At 45.2% G+C, this 22,333-nt stretch overlaps 2 pseudogenes across 1 annotated transcript; both read left to right on the top strand.

The window, feature by feature from the left end:
• Positions 1 to 16,280: 16,280 nt before the first annotated feature.
• LOC100393105 (small ribosomal subunit protein uS5-like) lies at positions 16,281 to 17,478 on the top strand (annotated as a pseudogene).
• On the top strand, positions 16,365 to 16,827 carry LOC108588099 (NADH dehydrogenase [ubiquinone] 1 beta subcomplex subunit 4 pseudogene; annotated as a pseudogene). Its single transcript, XR_013526794.1, has one exon. The product of XR_013526794.1 is annotated as an NADH dehydrogenase [ubiquinone] 1 beta subcomplex subunit 4 pseudogene (transcript).
• Positions 17,479 to 22,333: the final 4,855 nt, after the last annotated feature.

Below are 22,333 nucleotides of genomic sequence, written 5' to 3'. Positions count from 1 at the left end.
AAAGAATGCTCCCAGGATTCAGAAGCCAGCCAACGGCCTGGATTACGCGGCCCTCGTTTTCCTCTAGCTGGGGTCGCGGAGGAGCTTCTTGCCCCTCTGTGAGTTTCTTCCCTTCTCCGCGCCTTCCCAACGCCCGCCAGTTTCCCCCAGTTCCCCTCCAGCGGTCCCAGGTCTGCTTTCCCCTGGGCCCGGAGCCGCCGCGCCGTTGCGTACACTCTCCTCGAGGTGGCAGTAGAGAGCCGCTCCCTGCCCAGTCCGCTGACGTCACCTTGTTTACCCGGCTCCGGGTCATTTTTAGATCTAAGATCACAGAATGTTAATTGGGCCAATGATTTCCCATTCATTTTGGCAAAAGGTCCTCCTAGTGGGCGTTCGGACAACTATGATGTCCTTCTGGACAAATATTGCTGCGGGGAGTATTTATTTGCAAATACTTGGAGTTTCATCTTTAGGGGATGAGAGTGCTAGGAGTGGCTCCTTGCTCTCTGGGCTTTTTGCGGTCACTTGAGTTTTGTAGCCCCAGTGAGAGTGGCGTTAACTGGGGAGAGAAGGAAGGGTAGATATTAATTACAATGGTGTTTGGGAGGCATCCTTAGAGCCAGCAGAGAGCCTTCAGAGGGAGTCAGCCCCTTTACTTCCTCTTCCCCTTTATAAAGTAACCACTGGAGTCAGCAGGAAAGCCTTTGGACTTTGGAACTTGGGAGGGAAAAGGAAAGCAGCTGATTTAGTCAAATTGTGTCCTGATTCATCGTGGGAAGACACCTTGTAGCTTAGCGGCTAGGAGGCCCCTGCTTTGGCTGCTGTCACCCACCAATTGGATCTGAATGCCTCAGAGCCATAAATCACACGTTTCACACACTGGAACTTTTCATCCCAACAGCAGCAAGCACACACTATTCCTTATGGATTACTCCCAGCTACCCAGCTGCGGATGAGGAAAGGTGAGGCACACAGCAGCTAAATGGCCAGCTCACTCTCTCATCTCCAGGCCCTGCCTAGTGTTAGCAAAAGTGAAAACATCAAAAGCACTGGGACGTCTGCTCTTCCAGTGCCAGCTTTGTTGGGTGGAGAATGGAAGGAGCTGGAAGTTTGTTTCTGATTGTTCCAGAGACAAAATAAACAAATATAAGCAAAAAGGATCAGCTATGAGATCCTTAACAAGAGAGCAGAAGCATCTTATGCTAAGGAGAAGAAAGAGAAAAGCTATAGATTAATTTTAAAAACAAATGAACCTCAAAAGTTTTTAAAGTGCCTGCTCCTTCCTCTCTACCTCCCATCCCACCTTTTTACATGCTGCTGCTGCCGTAGGAAAACCAACTCCCAGAGAGGGCAAAATCCCTCTCCCTAGTTTGCAGTCCATTAGACTGATCACGCTAGGCTGAAGAGATAGATGGTTTTCATGCAGGCAAGAAGAGAAGGAAAATTCAATTCAAGAACTATTTCTTGAGCTCCTATTCTGTGTCAACTACTCAGACAGGCAATATAGCTTAGGAAAACATGGAAAGATACCATTCCTGTCACTGTGGAACTTTGAGTCTCGATGAGTGTTTAGGCATGGGGAGCTTTTTGTTCCCTTGGTAAAACATAGACTGAAAGAAGGATGGAGAGAGACATTACATTGCAAAAGAAAGGGAGAATGCCAGGTGAATGGCTTCGAAAAGCATTCCTCCACTCTGCGGTGGCACCTGCTTAAAAGTAGTGTTGAGATCAGGACCTGGAAACAGTGGGAGAGCTACTTGGCAGAGAACAGGAGTCTCACACTACAGGCACTCGGACCTCTAAGGAGGCTGAGAGAGGCTGAAAGAGAAGAGAGGAAGCCACTTGTTCAGTGATCAAACTGGATATTGAAGGGCAGGGATTTTGGCAATAGTCAAGAAGTATCACAGAACTGTGCAGGAAAAGTACAGGTGTGTGGAGCATCCCCTGTAACTGTCCCAAGGCTACGTTCAGGAAAAGCATTTAGACCCAGCCTGAGTTTCTTGCATCTGTGAACAGGAAGAAATATGTGATCAGGAAGAAATAAGTGTCCCCAGGTCCTCTTGTCACCAGTAAAATAATCTTTTCAGAGGCCTTTTGTTGAGAACCTGGCGATAATTCAGATCCATCCTAACCACAGGGAATAGCAGACTGGGGAAAAGCAGAAAATAAAAAGGTTTTATTTTTCAGCTAGGTGCGCTGGCTCACACCTATAATCCCAGCACTTTGGGAGGCCAAGGTGGGCTAATCACCTGAGATTGGGAGTTTAAGACCAGCCTGACCAACATGGAGAAACCCCGTTTCTCCTAAAAATACAAAATTAGCCGGGCTTGGTGGCTCATGCCTGTAATCCCAGGTACTCAGGAGGCTGAAGCAGGAGAATTGCTTGAACCCAGGAGGTAGAGATTGTGGTGAGCCGCAATTGCACTCTAGCCTGGGCAACAAGAGTGAAACTCTGTCTCAAAAAGCAAAACAAAACAAAATGCCAGTGCAATGACTCATGCCTGTAATCCCAGCACTTTGGGAGGCCAAGGTGGGTGGATCACAAGATCAGGAGTTTGAGACCAGCCTGGCCGACATAGTGAAACCCCATCTCTACTAAAAATACAAAAATTAGCCCGGTGTGGTGACGGGTGCCTGCAATCCCAGCTACTTGGGAGGCTGAGGCAGGAGAAATGCTTGAACCTGGGAAGCGGAGATTTCAGTGAGCCGAGATTACACCACTGCATTACAGCCTGGGTGACAGAGCAAGACTCCATCTCAGGGGAAAAGAAAAAAGTTTTTATTTTTCATGGTTTCATGAAATTTTGAAAATATTTTAAAAACTCTTAAATTGTTAAATATAAAACAAATATAGACAACAGCATAAAACAAATATACAACTTCAAAAAGCATAAAGTAAACATTTTAGTAACCTTGTAACCACCTGTGAAAAGAGATAGGACCATGTCAACCACCCCAGCAGGAACTTTTTAAACCACAGTAACTGCTGGAGGCTCCAAGACTGGGTGGATTACTTGCAGGTTGTAATGAAGCCTCCAAGGAAGGAAAGGGCCTTTCAACCATCAATCGACTAATATGGTCAAGTGCATATAATAGTGTCACATACAAAGTGTAGGACCCTATCCCCACACATTTACCTGAGGGAGGTAAGGAAGGAAAAGGAGGAAAAAAGAGAGGAAGGGAAGGAAGGAGAGAAGGAAGATGGGAAAGGATTTAGTTTTCATCAAGTGTTTACCATATGCTAAATGCTTCACCTGCATTATTTCTCTCTCTTTTTTTGAGACAGAGTTCATGCTTGTCGCCCAGGCTGGAGTGCAGTGGCATGATCTTGGTTCACTGAAACTTCCACCTTATGATTTCAAGTGATTCTCCTGCCTCAGCCTTCCAAGTAGCTGAGATCACAGACATCCACACCCACGCCCACCTAATTTTTGTATTTGTAGTAAAGATGGGGTTTCACCATGTTAGCCAGGCTGGTCTCGAACTCCTGACCTTGTGATCCGCCCACCTCAGCTTCCCAAAGTACTGGGATTACAGGTGTAAGCCACCACACCCAGTCATTATCTCTCTCTTTTAATTTTTTGTTTTTGACAGAGTCTGCCTCTTTTACCCAGGCTGGAGTGCAATGGCGTGATCTTGGCTTACTGCAACCTCCACCTCCTGGGTTCAAATGATTCTCCTGCCTCAGCCACCTCAGTAGCTGGAACTACAGCTGTGGGCCACCACCTGGCTAATTTTTGTATTTTTAGGAGAGACGGGATTTCACCATGTTGGCCAGACTGGTCTTGAACTCCTGACCTCCAGTGATCCACCTGCCTCGGCCTCCCAAAGTGCTGGGATTACAGGCATGAGCCACTGCACCCGTCCTTTATGTTATCTCTAGATGAGAGAAATGAAACATTAATCCTCACTACAGTTCTGAGGCTGGCGTTGTTAGCGCCACTTTACAGATGAGAATACTGATGCACAGAGAGGTCAAGTAACTTGCCCACAATCACATGGCAAGACAGGGGCAGAGTTACTCCAGAGCCCCAGTCTTCCTCCCACCCTAAACAGTGTTATGTATTAACGCTATTAGTGTTAGTTATATTAGTTAGTGTTAGTTAGTGCTAGTTAGGTTAGTATGCTGAATACTTTGGTTTGCCACTCTTGATTCTTTTCCACTCTGCTCTATGCCACTCATCGTATCAATGGGCTGGGTTACCCTTTGGCTTCCAGTTGGGTTTAGCCAGTGGATGTCCTAGGCAGGAGATCAGAGGAGGAAAGGGTGTGGGAGACCTGGGGGATCACCTCTGGGCTGGCTCCATCCTTTGACACATGGTCACAGAGCTTGTCAGGTGGCCCTAAACATGCAGGGCATAGTCTACAGGTTCTGGTGAGTGCACTGTCCCTGACCTCTTGAGGCCTAGGGTGGCCAAGTAGCTGTTACTTATTGCACTACCCCTGTGGTTTCCCTACATCCTGCTTGTACCTTTGCAAATAGTCCCTTTATTCAACTCTCCTCGAATTACTCAATTTGAGTGTGCCATCTGTTTCCTGCCCAGGTCTGGCCTGATATAAATAGAAAGACAGGAAGGCAGCAGCCCAGAGGCCTCCCCACTGAGTGGGCAGCATTCCTCATGGGTACAAGACCAGTCACAGGTGAATCAAAACACCCTCTCATATGAAGGGCTTCAGAACGCGTTTTCTCTCTCTCTCTCTCTTTCTCTCTCTCTCTCTCTCTCTCTGTGTGTGTGTGTGTGTGTGTGTGTGTGTGTGTGTGTGTGTGAGAACACATCTTCTTCCTTGGCTTCCATGGATCTTTGGGCCCAGGAGGCCTAGATATCCTCCCACTGTTCCAGGTTTCACAATGTTATGCCAAGGAGCTCTTGGGGTGTATGTTGTGCAGAGATTAGTTCACTGGTTAGGTCTTCACAGTGTTTAAGGAAATGTGAAGAAACTCCCATCTTTGCATGAGATGCATGAGACTGATAGGAATTGGAGAAGGAAGAGGTGGTAAGCCAAGAATAAACACTGGAGATGGTGCCAGAACGGTCTCTAATATGTCTCAACCAGCAGCTCTGGTAGTTTACGGCAGTTGTCTCTGGGTTTTTATGGTCAACCGCCATGGTTGTTTTACAAGGGAAGAAAATGGAAGCTGGAGAGTATGGGATTTGTTCATCCCCTTGGTCAAGGACAAGGAGAGGCAGTGCTTGATAGGAACTGAAGAAACCTCCACACTTTCCCATCTGTGTCCTGCAGGGTCTCCAGAAAATAATATTCAGTCTATAATACCTTCCAAGCTTTTACCTGAATCCTCTCTTGAGCAAGCCAGGATTAGAATAGGGCCAGAGCTCAGTCCCAAGAGCTTAGTACCACCATTCCCTGACTTTACTGGGCACCGTGTTTGTGTGTTTTTGGGGAAAGTATCTGAGGAGGTGATGGGGAAGGGAGAGGCAAACACAGGAAACAGAGCTCTTTTTGAGCTTGTCTGCAGAGACTGTATTATGAATATGGGAGACAGGATTTCCATCAGTGAGAAATGCTTGAGAGAAGCCAGTGTCCGAGTTTAGTCTTGACAAATTCCAAATGCCAAGACAAGGTTTGCAGGACCAATCCAGAGCCCAGTATCAAAATGTCCAAGGGTGTTTTCCATGCCTCCTTCTTGCTTAGAAGCAGCATCCAGGACATCTGATAATGGCTGCTTTGGATGAGGACAATGGCTTCATTACCCATCCAGGCAGTTTCAGAAGATGGGATTTCTACTTTTTTATTTCTTCGATACAATAGCATGAAACCAACTAGTCTTCCTCAGTGTGCTTGTCCTCATTTCTTCCATTGCGTGGAAGCAAAGAAGAGGTGGAATGTAGAGAAAACATGGAGGCAGACTAGGGCTGGGTTTGAATCAGTGTGGCACTACATAGTAACTGGGTAATTTACATAAATTTACCTATGCTTTTAGGGTCTCAGTTTCCTCATCTGTAAAAAGTAAATAATAAAAAATCACCTCAGGGAGTTATTGTGAGGATTAAAGTCAATGTTTATATGGCCCTGGTGCATGGTTGGTGCTCGCTAAGCAGTAACTGTTATATAAGGTGCCCACTAAGCGGGTCTTCACCTTTCACCTAAATCCCTCCTATACAAAAAGATCTGGTTAACTAATTTTGTCAGTTACGATGCTTTCAGGTGTAAGAAAAAAAATCCAACTGAGAATAGCTCAACAATAAGGAACACATTATTTATTTAGTAAGAAATCCAGAGGTAGCTTCAGGGTTGGGTGATCCATAGCTTAACAATACCATGGATACCACACATTCTTCCATCTCTCTGCTCTACATCCTCAACCTGTCTACGTTGTCCCCAGGTAGTCTTCTTGTGGTTTCAAGATAATGGCCACCCTTCTAGGAGTCACATGGAAACACAACAACACTTAAAAGCAGAAGACGGCTGTCTTTTTTCTTTTTAAGCAAGGAAATCCTTCTGGGAATCCCCCCAGCAAACTTTCCATCTTATCTAATTCACCAGAATTATCTTATTTACTTATGTTTGATGAAGACGAATATTTCAGTCAGATTTTATTGCTGAAACAGGGAGGATGATTATTAGACATGAAAATGCTGGCTGGGTGCAGTGGCTCACATCTGTGATCCCAACACTTTGGGAGGGGGTGGATCACCTGAGGTTGGGAGTTCAAGACCAGCCTGACCAGCATGGAAAAACCCCGTCTCTACTAAAAATACAAAATTAGCCAGGTGTGGTGGCGCATGCCTGTAATCCCAGCTACTTGGGAGGCTGAGGCAGGAGAATCGCTTGAACCCAGGAGGCGGAGGTTGCAGTGAGCCGAGGTTGCACCATTGCACTCCAGCCTGGGCAATAATAGGAAACTCCATCTCAAAAAAAATAAATAAATAAAAGAAAGAAAAATAAAAAAGGAAGAAAATGGTAAGGTTTGAGTGTGTCCTCTGGATTTCATGTGCTGGAAATTTGGTCCCTGATGGGGAAATGTTGGGAAGTGGGGCCTTAGAGATGATTAGGTTGTAAAGAGGGATTAATGCTATTCTCACAGGACTGGTTAATTCTTGAAGGAGTGAGTTCGTTCTCATTCTCACAGGACTGGGCTAGTTACTATGAGAGTGTGTTGTTATAAATTGAGGCTGCCCCTTGTATTTTGCCAGTTTCACCTATGCTTACTTCTCCTGCTGCTTCTCTGTCATGTTATGATGCAGCATGAGGCCTTATCAGAAGCTGACCACATGCAGTCACCCTGTCTTGGACTTTCCAGCCTCCAGAAACATGAATCAAAATAAACCTCTTTCTTTATAAATTATACAGTCTGTGGTATTCCATTATAACAACAGAAAATTGACTAAGACATCATTTAACCAATGATCTGCTCCATCATTTGTCTACAACATCACCCCCCCCCAAATTTATTGACCACCTATTATGTTCTCAGGCCTTGGAGGCACAAATATGATAGTTTAATGTCAACACTGAAAATTGACAACCTAGATACTAGATTTTGACTCACGGAGAGGAGGTTCCCAGAAATTTCCTATGAAGCAAGGAGCTAAAGGGCAAGGCTGTGGTGCCTGGGCCAAGTTCATAAGTACTTATGGCCAGGCAGCTACAGTTTTAGAAGAATGGCTTGCTAAGGAGGTGAGGAGCTCCCAGTGTTTCAAGCTGGCACTCGGCTCCCAATTATGATTCCAGAATTATTAGCTTTGATTCTGTGAGAAAGGAACACATCAAAGCCAGAATCCTATGAATTAAAACGTTGACTAATAGAGCTAATTATAGTTCAGTCATCTGAATTTTCACACAATGAGCTGAGTTCTCATGAAAGCCTTCTCTTGGGCAGGCAGCTTTGATGGTGAAGCAGCTATTTATGTCCCAGACCCAGTCCTCCTCACTCTGGCCAGGGGATCCTCACTGCAGTGCCTTTGGTCAACTCAATCCCTTTATGAATTTGGCCCAGGTTTCTTAAAAGCTAAGGCAAGCACAGCTGAGGTGGAGATTATGAAGACGTTGGGAGCAAGACTCCCCTCCCTGGAGAAATCTCTAACCAGTGTGTCAGGATGTCATGATAGGATTCTTTTCATTTTCAATTTTATTCCAGATTTTAAAATACTTAGGTCGTTTACATAGCCTAATTATGCTTTAGGAAGAACCTTCTCACTTAACATGTCTCAGTTATCAGATGCGGAGTGGTATAATAAATTTTAATCACTGTTTAGAGGCTCTTTGCTGCAGACTTAGTAATATAGACTAAGCCTAAATCTTTGATGAGCCAGAATAGGAGAATTCCAGATATAAGGTAGCTCTTTCAAGAGAGAATTCACTAATTTTAAGCATCAGTTGGGTACCAGAAAAAATGATGTGTTAAGGAGTGGTTCTCAACTGGGGAACATTTTCACACCCCTCCTTCCTTTGCTCCTTGCCAGGGACATTTGTCAATGTCTGAAGACAGTTTTGATTGTCACAACTGGGAAGGTGGGGGAATATTGTTGGCATCTAAAGGACAGTGATGCTGCTAAACATACCCCAGTGCACAGTTTAGGTCCTCACAAGAAAGAACTGTCTGACCCAAAATGTTGATAGTGCCAAGGCTGAAAAACCCTGTGTTACAGGGTGAAAGTTTTCTACTAAACGTTAGTCATACATTAAGGTGACAGCATCTTTGCTTAAATAGTGTTACATGCCACCGAAAGATATATTTGGGCAGACTCCTTTACATTTAGCATTTCTAAAAGAGAGCTAAGAATAAAGAAGTGGGTTGAATACATGACTATCATAGTCTTGAGTCTTATGGAAGATGATTAATTCTTCCTACTCAATATACTTGCTCTTCAGGTAGCCTGTACTTGATGAATAACAGTGATGTCTGTTTGTGGAAGCACAGGCCCACTGATTAGGCATTCTTCCTGTGTGGAGAATTTAAAAAGTAGGTATATAGAACATGATCCACCCAGTATATTTCTGTCCCCAAAATACCTCTTTATTAAGGAGGTTTTTTTAATCTCTATTATAAATATAATATGTAAGCAACAAGAAGGTTTAAAATAACGCAAGGCCTAGGTACAAATTAAGTACCCTTGTAATTAAACTCAGATATTATCAAACTGTGCCTAAATCAACCAAAAAGGGTTTAGACTTTATTCTTGACTCTAAACCCTTCCTATATTATCCATTGTATTCAGAACTTGAAGTTAATTTGGCTTTCAACACATTCTTAACTGTACAGACTTTCTGTTTTGTATTATCCTTTTGGAGAAAGGTTACTCAAAAATTGTTGTAATAAATACATACATATAATTTTTAAAGCTCAACAGTATTAAAAGACTAGTGAAATTCAGCAGTTTCCTTTTTTATTCTTTCTCCTTCTCCCCAGTCTTGTTTCTTCAGGCATTTACACATTGCCATATGTTAAATAATATGCATGTACTATTCTCTTTTGATTAATTTAGATGCATGATTTTCCTATTATGGTAAATGAGAATTTAGTACTTTTTTCAGCCATCTCTTCTGTTTTCTCTCCCTAATTCCCCCTACATAATTATAATTTTTTGATAACTCGCTGTGTGTTTACATTATCTTACACATGTAAACAAAGAAGAGCATGTTAAATTTCTTTGTCAGCTGGGCATGGTGGCTCATGCCTGTAATCCCAGCACTTTGGGAGGCCAAGGCAGGTGGATCACGAGGTCAAGAGTTCAAGACCAGCCTGGCCGATATGGTGAAACCCATCTCTATTTAAAAAAAACAAAAATTAGCTGGGTGTGGTGGTGAGTGCCTACAGTCCCAGCTACTCAGGAGGCCAAGGCAGAAGAATTGCTTGAACCTGGGAAGTGGAGGTTGCAGTGAGCTGAGATTGTACCACTGCATTCTAGCCTGTGTGACAAAGTGAGACTCCATCTCAAAAAAAAAATTCTTTGTTGCCTTTTGTTTTTTTTTTTTGAAGTTAATAATTGCCTTGTTTTTTCATTAGTGACTACTTTAAATTTCTTCCTTTGAAGCCACTTTGATCAAAAGTACTGTACTGGTGGGGTGCAGTGGCTCATACCTGTCATCACAGCACATTGGGAGGCTGAGGAAGGAGGATTGCTTGAGGTCAGAAGTTCAAGACCAGCCTGGGCAACATATGGAGACCATGTCTCTACAAATAATTTTAAAAATTAGTTGGGGCCAGGCGTGGTGGCTCAAGCCTGTAATCCCAGCACTTTGGGAGGCCAAGGCGGGTGGATCACCAGGTCAAGAGATTGAGACCATCCTGTCAACATGGTGAAACCCGGTCTCTACTAAAAATACAAAAAAATTAGCTGGGCATGGTGGTGCATGCCTGTAATCCCAGCTACTCAGGAGGCTGAGGCAGGAGAATTGCCTGAACCCAGGAGGCGGAGGTTGTGGTGAGCCGAGATCACGCCATTGCACTCCAGCCTGGGCAACAAGAGTTAAACTCCATCTCAAAAAAAAAAAAAAAATTAGTTGGACATAGTGGCACATTCCTGTGGTTCCAACTAATCAAGAGGCTGAGTCAGGAGGATTGCCTGAGCCTGAGAGGTCATTGAGGCTGCATTGAGCTGTGATCCTGTTACCATATCCAGCCTCGGTGATAGAATAAAATGCTGTCTCCAAAAAAAAACATTGTACTTGTCACCTACTTTCTTTTTACCTAGCTGACAGTTAGCTAACATTCTAAGGTTTTGGCCTCTGGATGTCACCTCCCTCATGACTAACTGAAAAGAGATTCTAACCTAGAGGCACAGCCCATTTCCCCTGATTAGCTTTATTTTTCCAAAATGGTCATTCTTCAATCAGAGGTTTTCATTGCCATTTAAAAACCCACTTTGCCAAGCATGGTGGCTTATGCCTTATAATCCCAGCACTTTGGGAGGCTGAGGCAGACAGATTGCTTGAGGCCAGGAGTCTGAGACCAGCTTGGGCAACATGGAGAAACCCTGTCTCTATAAAAAATACAAAAATTAGCTGCATGTGATAGGGCACACCTGTAGTCCCAGCTACTCAGGAGGCTGAGATAGGAGAATCACTTGTGTCTAGGAGGCTGAGGTTGTGGTGAGCCATGACTTAGCCACTGCACTCCAGCCTGGATGATAACAGAAGACCCTGTCTCGGAAAAAAAAAAAAAATGGCATTAAAGAAGTAACAACCCTCTTCTGGCTTCTGGCTTCACTGAGAATGGTCTATCACATCCTCAGGATTTATTGCCCTATTCCTATAGTCTACTCTATTAGGATCTATGCTGTTGCCCATATCTAAGCCCCCAAGCTGGTATTCTTGGCCCCAAGTGTGAGACAATCTGTCACAGAAGATGAGAACTCCAATACTGAGGAGATGGAACCTCACTAAAAATAGGCATGGTTCAACTGATCCCGAGAAAAGGCCTCATTAAGCAGAGCAGCTCCATCAGAAGAGTTCCTCTCCTGAAGTGTGCTGGCCTCTCATGGTACTGATGGCAGCTTCCTGACTTAGCTGATTTAGCTCTGATCTGCCCACTCTTGGAGAATGCTTGATCATGTCAGCTTCCTGGTGATAACTGGCCTTAGTCTGCCAAGCCTGTGTCTATTCCTGTACCCCTTTTGATGGAATTTCTTCCCATCCAAAATCAAGTAGTTGAGGGAGGAAATCAAGCAGTCTACCCCATAATATTTTTTTTTGAGATGGAGTCTCACTTGTCGCCCAGACTGGAGAGCAATGGCTCGATCTCGGCTCACTACAACCTCCACCTCCTGGGTTCAAGCAATTCTCCCATCTCAGCCTCCTGAGTAGCTGGGACTACAGGCGCGCACCACCACACCTAGCTGATCTTTTTATATTTTTAGTAGAGATGGAGTTTCACCATATTGGCCAGGCTGGTCTCAAACTACTGACCTCGTGATCTGCCTGCCTCAGCCTCCCAAAGTGCTGGGAATACAGGCGTGAGCCACCACACCTAGCTAACTACCTTATACAATTTTAAATCATCTAGGTCTTCCCCAAACTCAGTAACCCTTGCTTCTAACAGAACGACAGGCACACACACACACGCTGGCACACAGTCACAGTAACTTTTCCTCAGCGGTGACCCTGGCTTTCTAATTCTGCATCTGCTCACTTCTCAACACAGAACAAAGGGATTTTTGTGGGGGCTGACACACCCCACATTCCTAGTTTACAGAGTTTATTTTTGGCCAGAACTACATTTAGAAATATCTGAGCAACTCTATTAGTAAGAGGAAGAAGAGAAGGCGTATGTGTGGATTCATCTTCCTAGGGCTGTGTGGCTCAGGTTAATATTTAAAATGGTCTCACATTCTCTGAGCACACAGTGTCTGATGGGGGAGGTGAGGAGGAGAGGGACAGGTGGCATGGGGAAAGCTGACCTAGGATTAAAAATTAATTGTGCTCGATTTTCAAATTAGATCACTCTAGGCAGATGGCTATGAATTTTAATGTGATTTCATGTTTAACTTTTTTTAAGGAGATTTAAACTCTATTATTCACCAGCTAGACAATTTATGAACTCACATTTCAGCTTTAATTCTACCTCATCACAAGCAGAATTATAGGGCTGGAAAAACTCCACCAATCATCCTCTGTTTGAAAGAACCACACCCAAAGCCAGCCAAGGCAACAGGGATCCCTAACACATCTTCTAAGACTTCTAATTTAAGGTATTCCACAGCCAGGCTCCCTTAGGAGCAAATTCTGGTGTTCCACTTTTCCATTCTGTCAGCCTCTGCTGTTTCCTCTTCCTTTGCTCCATGCAGCTGGGTAGACAGAGAAGGCTTCCACCTACCCCAATGCTTCATCAGTTTCAGCCCCAGCCTTACCATCCGCATGGGGCCTGCCATCCTGTTCTGTGGGCTGTGAAGTCAGGGACGCTGAATCAGGCTACAACCCTGTGACAAAAGGGAAGGAGAGTAAACAGGGAGAATCCTGCCTACTTTGGGTATAGGACTTGGGCTGGAAGGAATGAACCCAATCCCAGAGGCTGGCCTCCAGCAGAGCTCGGTCTATTCAAGATGTGGTACCCAAAGGGCAAAGAAAGCTTGGACAAACAGTGATACCAGGGGGTCTTACTTGGATGGTGGTGCAGAGCAGGGAGAGATTCCAAGCAGCAACAATAAGGCAGGAATTAGATGCAGCAGAGTTGTGGTTCTGGAAGAGCTGAACACTCACGGACTGTATCAGCAAGTGGATGAGGGCACAGAGAGAAATGTGTTTTTGTTGTTGTTTTGAAATGAAGCCTTGCTCTGTCACCCAGGCTGGAGTGCAATGGTGCGATCTCGGCTCACTGCAACCTCCGCCTCCCGAGTTCAAGTGATTCTCCTGCCTCAGTCTTCCCAGTAGCTGGGATTACAGGCACATGCCACCACACCCGGCTAATTTTTGTATTTTTAGTAGAGATGGGGTTTCACCATATTAGCCAGGCTGGTCTCGAACTCCTGACTCCAAGTGATCTGCCTGCCTCAGCCTCCCAAAGTGCTGGGATTACAGGCATGAGCCACCATGCCCTGCCAGAATATGTGTTCTTTAAGGAAAAGAAACTGATAAGAACAAGGCAGGGTATCAGGGCCCTGAATAAGCAAGCAGGGGATCAAAATAGGCTTCAAGCTCTGGAGGGAAAGTGGAGCTGCTTGTAGCAGTGATTACAGCTGCAGCGCACCTCATCCCGCCTGCTTTGCGTGGGTGCCTTACTACATTTTTGAAGTCAGTGAGCAACAGGGTAACTGCTTTTTTTTTGAGATGGAGTGTTGCTTTATTGCCCAGGCTGGAGTGCAGTGGCATAATCTCAGCTCACTGCAACCTCCACCTCCTGGGTCCAAGCAATTCTCCTGCCTCAGCCTCCCGAGTAGCTGGGACTACAGGTGCCCACCATCATGCCTGGCTAATTTCTGTATTTTTAGTAGAGACAGGGTTTCACCATGTTGACCAGGCTGGTCTCGAACTCCTGACCTTGTGATCCACCTGCCTCGGCCTCCCAAAGTGCTGGATTTACAGGTGTGAGCCACCGCGCCCATCGATAACTGCCTTTTTTAGATCTCCAGCGTAGGTCCCTTCCTGGACTTTAGACCTTCATATCCAGCTGCCCACTGGGCCCCTTTATTTACATGTCCAAAGAAACTCACTCTTTTTTTCCAACCTGCTCCTCTTTCTATACTCTTTATTCTTGTTTCTTCCTTCCTCTTACCCACTATATTTAGTCTCTGGTCAAATTCAGTTGCACTGGCTCCTAAATTGCTCCTAATTCCCTTCCTTCCCTGCTATTTCAGTACTAATGTCTTCTTTCCAGTTACTGTTACCTCTCATCAGAATTTGCACTATAACCTCTTAACTGTTCTCCCTGCCTCTAGTGGTACATGTTCTTTGCCAGTCTTTCCTCCTCAATGCAATTCCGATTTGATGTCCCTTTTGCTCAAACTCCTTCATTGCTACCCATTGTCCCCAGGATAAAGTGCAAAACATATTAGCATGACTTGAATGCTCATGATCTGTTCCTCTTGCTTGTTCATCTTCACTTTTTGCCCCTTCCTGTACCCATGTCATTGTCCAATCATGTCATTATCTGGTAAGTCCTGGAAGAGCCTTAAAGGCTCCAACAGTTGTGCACTTGGGGTTCTCAATGTCTTCATCTGGGCAACTTTTATTCATCTTGTGGGGTTCCATTCAAACGATTCTCTTCCCCAGGAACCCTTCTCTGGGTAGGGCCACTCCTGCTTGCGCCCATACCTTCTCAGTCTCCTCTGACCTCACGCCTGTCTCCCGGGTCTGCCTCCCTGACTAGACTGGAAACACTTTGAGGCAGAAACCAGGTTTCTTTTAGCTGAGGAGCAGCTCTGTAATGGGGAGACGATGGCCTCAGAATCAACCAGGTCTGTGTTTGAAAACCAAATGTAGGTTAACACACCCTGGGCATGAGTATCATCTCAGGATCTCTGTCTCATTCACTGTGAAATAGTAACACTTCCTCCTAAGCAGTTGTGAGGATTAAACGTGGTAATAACACAAAGCACTTGGCATTGAGCCTAACACATCGTAGATGCTCAATATTGTTGGATGAGAATGTGCGGGAGGAGAGGCTCCAAATAGGCTTATGGGCTTGTGGTCAGTCATGAGAGAGGCTTATGTGGGTCACCGTGGCCTTGGCCAGTAAGGCAGAGAGACAGCAGAGCTGGGCAGAGTTGAGGTCGGAGCCTTTGTCTAGGGAGGAAATGCTAACTGAGCAGGAGCCAGGCAGCAACCAAGACTGATGAAAAGCAAGACAGGGAAGACAGAAAGTGAATGCAGGAGGCTCAGTGAAAGTGCATGGCAGCATCTAGCTGGGATGGGCTGAGTTCATGGCCCAGCTCAGAGGGGCAGGCTTGCCAAGTGCTTTAAGCCAGCACTGGGCATTAGGAAGCACATTCTTACCCTCAGTCTTGAAGCTTCGGCAGACACTCTTGCCTGATCCGCATCTCCAGAGGTCTAGCTTCAGGTGCTCTAAGGTAGGCCCAGGACTGGGCATTTTTACAAGCTCTTCAGAGAATTCAGATGCATCAAAGAGTAAGAGTCATCACTCTAGAGTGAAGGCAGCCCTGGACAGATTGGGTGAGGAAGCACCACATCTCACATGCTACGTGGTCACCGGCTTTGCCCCTGGGCCTCCAGACTGTTTTCCCTGATGACAACTGAGGGGATTGAGGGTGGAAGGTGGCTGCTACTCACTTACTTGTCCTGGTGAGGACTAGCTCAGCTCAATCAAGTGTCAGGGAGCAGGGAAAGACAGAGGAGAAACAATGAGGCTGGGATGATGGCACATTCTTCCTGATCTCAAAATCCCAGCCCGCCTTCCAGCACCTCCCCAGAGGAGACCAGTTGCTCCTTGGGAGGCAGGAAGTCCTCTGGGGGGTGATGGGGATACAGATACACCTTCTCTTCCTTCGTATTTATTCCAGTGGTAGAGGGAGAAGCCAATGGGAAGTTGCTTTTACTTCTCGTGGGGAATAGCTCAGAGAAAGCAGTTTAGAACTCAAGGCCAGTCTAAGAATTTAAAGAAATTTTTTAAGATAAGAAATGAATCCCCAGCCAGATGCAGTGGACTCTTAGTTTGAAGAGGTCATAAAACAGAATGAGAACAATGTCTTATTAGAAAATTAGAATCCTTCTTCTCTGAGAAAAGATCAAATGGTCGATGGCATTGGTGCAGCAAGAGGGGAGGGCAGGGGTGGAGGCCCCTGGGGCCCTGGGATGGGGAACCTCGGTGGCTTCTGATGAGGTTTCGGTGGTGGCATCCGGGGCCCAGGTCAAGGCCGTGAATGGGGCCAGGCGAGGATAAGGAGGGGATGCCCATCACTAAGCTGGGCCACCTGGTCAAGGGCATGAAGATCAAGTCCCTGGAGAATCACGCAGGTGTGGTTGTGCCTTGAATCGCCAAGATATCGTTCCCAAAGTATAAACCATCACGCCTGGCCACTCTGCCCCAGACCCTCAACCCAACCAAATATGATATATCTCTGGAAACCCGGCGGGCACAAGTCAAGCGGTTGGCCATTAGAGCCCTCCTGAAACAAGAGCACCTGCTTCCGTACAACGACTCCAACCGCCGAGGCCTCGTCGTAAATCCTGCCTTGGTTCTTTGGGCCTATGCAAGAGCAAACGTCTATCCTAATTGCAGAGCCACTCCTAAAAACTCACCCCTGGGAGCTGTGGTTGGATTTGGGCCCCTCATCTTGTGGTATTATATTCTCAAAACTGACAGGGATAAGAAAGAAAAACTTATCCAGGAAGGAAAATTGGATCGAACATTTAGTCTCTCATATTAAGTCTGGCAATGATGACTACATGTATTACCTCAATTAAATCATCTATTAATCATTAAAAAAAAAAAAAGATCAAGTCCCTGGAGATCTGTTTCTTCTCCCTGCCCATCAAGGAATCTGAGATCATTGACTTTTTCCTGGGGCCTCTCTCAAGGACGAGGTTTTGAAGATTATGCGGGTGCAGAAGCAGACCCATGCTGGCCAGCGCACCAGGTTCAAGGCGTTTGTTGCCACTGGAGACTACAATGGCTATGTGGGTCTGGGTGTTAAGTGCTCTAAGGAAGTGGCCACAGCCATCCGCCGAGCCATCATCCTGGCCAAGCTCTCCACTGTCCCCGTGTGCAGAGGCTACTGGGGGAACAATATCGGCAAGCCCCATACCGTCCTTTGCAGGGTGACAGGCCACTGTGGCTCTGTGCTGGTGTGCCTCATTCCCAAGCCCAGGGGCACTGGCATCAACTCGACGCCTGTGCCCAAGAAGCTGCAGGTGATGGCTGGTATCAATGACTGCTACACCTCAGCCAAGGGCTGCACTGCCATCCTGGGTAACTTCGCCAAGGCCACCTTTGAGGCCATCTCTAAGACCTATAGCTATCTGACCCTGACCTCTGGAGGGAGACTGTATTCACCAAGTCTCCCTATCAGGAATTCACTGACCACCAAGACCCACACCAGAGACTCTGTACAGAGGACCCAGGCTCCAGCTGTGGCTACAACATAGGGTTTTTATTATTTTATTTTATTTTATTTTTTGAGACGGAGTTTCGCTCTTGTTACCCAGGCTGGAGTGCAATGGCGCGATCTCAGCTCACCGCAACCTCCGCCTCCTGGGTTCAAGCGATTCTCCTGCATCAGCCTCCCGAGTAGCTGGGACTACAGGCACGTGCCATCATGCCCAGCTAATTTTTTTTTGTATTTTTAGTAGAGATGGTGTTTCACCTTGTTGACCAGGATGGTCTCGATCTCTTGACCTCATGATCCACCCACCTCGGACTCCCAAAGTGCTGGGATTATAGGCGTGAGCCACCGCGCCCGACCAACATAGGGTTTTTAAAACAAGAAAAATAAAGTGAATTAACCCTGAAAAAAAGGAAAGAAAATTAGAATCAAGAGACATTTACTTGAAAAATGCCTACTTCTCTACTCTGTGGATTTCTACAATCTGTATATCTATTCTTTTCGAAGCTAATTCAGAAGATACATGTATTATAGTTCACAAGGAGCAGACCCACTAAGAAGTGGCATCACAAAGAGACTTTCAGTAAAAGCTATCCTTTATTTGACCACCTTGGTCCTCACTAAACCCTGCAAATGTTCGATCATGCAAACACGATCAAACATCATTGATCATGGGTCTGTGCAATTCAAGCAGCCTCTGTCCCAACCCCAGCCTAGAAGAGAATGAAAAAGATGGCCATGAGTCAGTAAGAAGTACAAGTGGGCTAGGCACAGTGGCTCACGCCTACAGTCTTAGCACTTTGGAAGCCCAAGGCAGGAGGACCACTTGAGCCCAGGAGTTCAAGCTCTACAAATAAAATTTTTTAATTAGCCAGATGTGATGGTGCATACTTGTGGTCCCAGCTACTTGGGCGACTGTGAGGTATGAGGATTGCTTGGGCCCTGGAGGTCAAGGCTGCAATTGTGCCACTTTACTCTGCCTGGGCAACAGAGTGAGACCCTGTATCAAAGAAATAAAAAAGGGTCAGGCGCGGCGGGTCACGCCTGTAATCCAAGAACTTTGGGAGGCCGAGGTGGGAGAATCATGAGGTCAAGAGATCAAGACCATCCTGGCAAACATAGTGAAACCCCATCTCTACTAAAATATAAAAATTAGCTGGACATGGTGGTATGTGTCTGTAGTCCCAGCTACTCAGGAGGCTGAGGCAAGAGAATTGCTTGAACCGGGAGGTGGAGCTTACAGTGAGCCAAGATCACGCCACTGCACTCCAGCCTGGCGACAGAGCAAGACACTGTCTCAAAAAAAAAAAAAAAAATGAAGTACAAGCAGCATTTCCTCCTATCAGCTGTCAGTGCAGAGGCAAAGCCCTGAGCAGGAGAGCACATGAAATAAAAAGTAACACAAGGTGTGAGGTCTACCTGTTTCTAACTTTTATGTGTGTTTCCATCTCCCCAGCCCCAGCCCAGCCCCCCACCCTCATCACCCCTCACTGAAATACACCTATAAAAACACCTATTCCTCTTACCACCTTTCACTAAAAACTTCTATACAAAAACTGTAGCTTTGTGTCAACAAAGCATTCTACCCCTATGCCAAAAAAACAAAAAACCTTAGAAATTTGGTTATGTGGTTCATAATCTTCCTGGAACTTACCTAATTGTAAAAAGACCCAAATTAAGGGACTTCTGTTCCCTATAGGCAAAGAAGTGACATAGACTATTTTCTAGTTCAATCATCTCTTCCTTTCTGGAAATTAACAGCTCGAGGCTCTATTGATTTAACATGCTGTTCCTGTGATACAGTGGGGGGTTCACACAAGTAATGGGGACAGGCCGTTCTGTAATTATTGAACCCTTCTTGTTCTTTGTTTTGTAATTTTCTCCACATGATAACAACTCCAGTACATGGAAGAATCTACTAAAGGGAATAAGATCAACACCTGTGTATCCTCCTGCACTTTAAAGATATAGATTGAAACACACTGTAGAAATAAGGAGATTTCAGTCTGTGTCATTGCATTGTGCTTCCGAACCACAAATATTCTTGTGAAAGAGCAGGCTCTGCAATACTTTAGAACAATAAGCAATTGCCTGGGCAGGAAATTGAGGGAGGAATGAACATATTCCTTGATTTTCTTTCCTGGGTCTCTGACTCTTTGTTTCAGAGTACTCTGGGGCTATGTTTGCTTGCAATGACATCAGCTTGCTGTGGGTAGAAATTATGACGGTGGCCTAAATTAGGAACCATGACTTCAGTGTTGGGATAAAGAGGAGGAAGACAGAGAGGAGGCCGGAGCTGCTGTTTAAAATACAGTAAATGGAGTAACTGTCAGGATCGATCAGTCACTTTGTACCAAATTGAATCTTCAGGGATGATTCTTCCCTTTGTTTTGAGGAAGGAAGAAGCAAAGTCCTTTATTCTTCATGATTTTAAGGACAAGGAAGAGTCTTTCAAATTGTCAGAGGAGGGAAAATAAAAAGAGAAGCTTCAATAAAAATTAAAAATAAAAATCAAAAGAGAGAAGCCTCATTATCCTGATCACTTAGCAAATGTTCAATGAGCATCTTCTTTTTTTTTTTTTTTTTTTGAGACAGAGTCTTGCTCTGTCCCCCAGGCTGGCACAATCTCAGCTCACTGCAACCTCTGCCTCCCAGGTTCAAACAATTCTCCTGGTAGCTACAGGCACGCACCACCACACCCAACTAATTTTTGTATTTTTAGTAGAGATGGGTTTCACCATATTGGCCAGGCTGGTCTCGAACTCCTGACCTCGTGATCTGCCTACCTCGGCTTCCCAAAGTGCTGGGATTACAGGTGTGAGCTACCACACCCAGCCCAGTGAGCATATTCTATGTGCAGAAGCCTGAGCTGGCAATGCAAGAGAAGCCCTGTCCCCACTGTGGAATGGGGAATTGCGTGGGTGGAGAGGTCACCATAACATCTGGCTTGTGCCATGTTTGGACAGTGTTTCAGTCTCACACACTATTACAAGTCAGTAAAGTTTGTCTCCAGAATCCTCCTCCCCATTCCTACCTTGTCTGGTCATCCCTGTGTGGTCTTCGGGTTTTGTCCCATTGCCTACCAACCTGGACTCTTCCATTTCATTTTCCCCTCCCTGAATGCACCATCATTCTTTCTCTCACTTAAACTCTGAATGGGGCTGCGGAAAGAACATCATTCTGCCCTCACTGGCTAAACTTTGATAAGTCATTTCATTTCTTTGAGACTCAATATTTCCTGGAAATAACAATAGCGAACACTTGTATTGTGAGGATTACATGAAATAATGATTGTGAAATTCCTTATAGCTAGCTTTTATTTCAATTTTTAAAAAATAGCCCAGGTACAGTGTCTCACACCTGTAAATCCAGCGCTTTGCGGGGCTGAGGTAGGTGGATGGCTCGAGGTCAGGAGTTCAAGACCAGCCTGGCCAACATGGTCAAACCCAGTCTCTACTAAAACTACAAAAATTAACCTGGCGTGGTGGTGTGCACCTGCGGTCCCAGCTACTTGGGAGGCTGAGGCACAAGAATTGCTTGAACCCGGAAGGTGGAGGCTGCAGTGAGCCGAGATCACACCATTGCATTCCAGCCTGGATAACAGAGTGAAACTCTGTCCCAAAATAAATAAATAAATCCATACACACACACACACACACACACACACACACACACATATACACACACATATATATACATACATATAGAGAGAGACTCTGACACCTCTCTCTCTATAGATATCTATATCGATATAGAGACTCTGACACCTCTTTCCCTCTCTCTCTCTCTATATATATATAGATAGATGGATAGAGAGAGAAACAGGGTTTCATATATATATATATGGGAGAGAGAGAGAGAAACAGGGTTTCATATATAGAGAGAGTCAGAGTCAGTGTCACCATGCTGGCCAGGCTGGTCTCCAACTCCTGAGCTCAAGTGATCCTCCCACCTTGGCCTCCCAAAATGTTGGATTACAGGCATGAACCACTGCACCAGGCCATGATAGTTAATCTTTACAGAAGATGTGGCACAGGCCGACATCATGCCGAATGATCTGTGTGCAATATCCCATGTTGTCCTCCAGTCAGTAATGCAGGCATTCTCTTCCCCATTTACAGTGAGGAAACTGAAACTGAGACTCAGTTGCTTTCTCCAATCACGTAGCCAGTTTGTGGAAGTGTCAGGACTGAATCAGTTTGTGTCTTACTCCAAAGTCTGTGCTAGTAACCACAGTACCACACTGCCTCTGTAAATGACCCTGTAAAAGTTATGTCAACAGAAGATAATTTTACTAGAATCACAACTAACATAGTACCATTCCTTGTTAGACAAATTTGAGTGTACCAAAGATCATGTCATTTACAGATTTTTTTTTTTAATTCAGGGCAATTAATTTACATAGAACCACAGGCTTTTACAGGTGAAAGGGACCTTTGAGATGATCTAGGCTTGTGTTTTTCAAATTCTGCTTCTCAGAGGCCCCACATCAAGGTCTACTTTGATCTGTTCCGAATGCATTTTTATCGGTAAGCAGCATTTTGTCTGAAGAATGGTTCTATAACTTTTCTTTTCTAATTCACACACTATTGTTATACAGTTGCCTTTTTTGTGGCATTTTACTGAAGCCTTTAAAGAGAAAAAGAGGCTCAAGATTTCCTGACTTCTGGTCCAGGAGTCTCTCCATTACTCAGCCCTATCTCTTGACACACTGTATCCAATGCAGTAAAGGATTGAGAATATTAAAAATTAATAATCAAGAGGGACTTTTGGAAAGAAATATCTTAAGAGAGCAAATAGACCTGACTGATCTAAGACAAGGCAGTGTAAGTCTCAACCACGAGAAAATGAGGCATGGTAATGGGAAAATAAAAAGATTTTGAGGAGGCTTGGAAATG

This window comes from Callithrix jacchus, chromosome 14 (genome assembly GCF_049354715.1).
Source record: "Callithrix jacchus isolate 240 chromosome 14, calJac240_pri, whole genome shotgun sequence".
NCBI lineage: Eukaryota > Metazoa > Chordata > Mammalia > Primates > Cebidae > Callithrix > Callithrix jacchus.
Note: the sequence above shows the minus strand (reverse complement) of the source record. Positions and strands in the feature narration are given on the sequence as shown.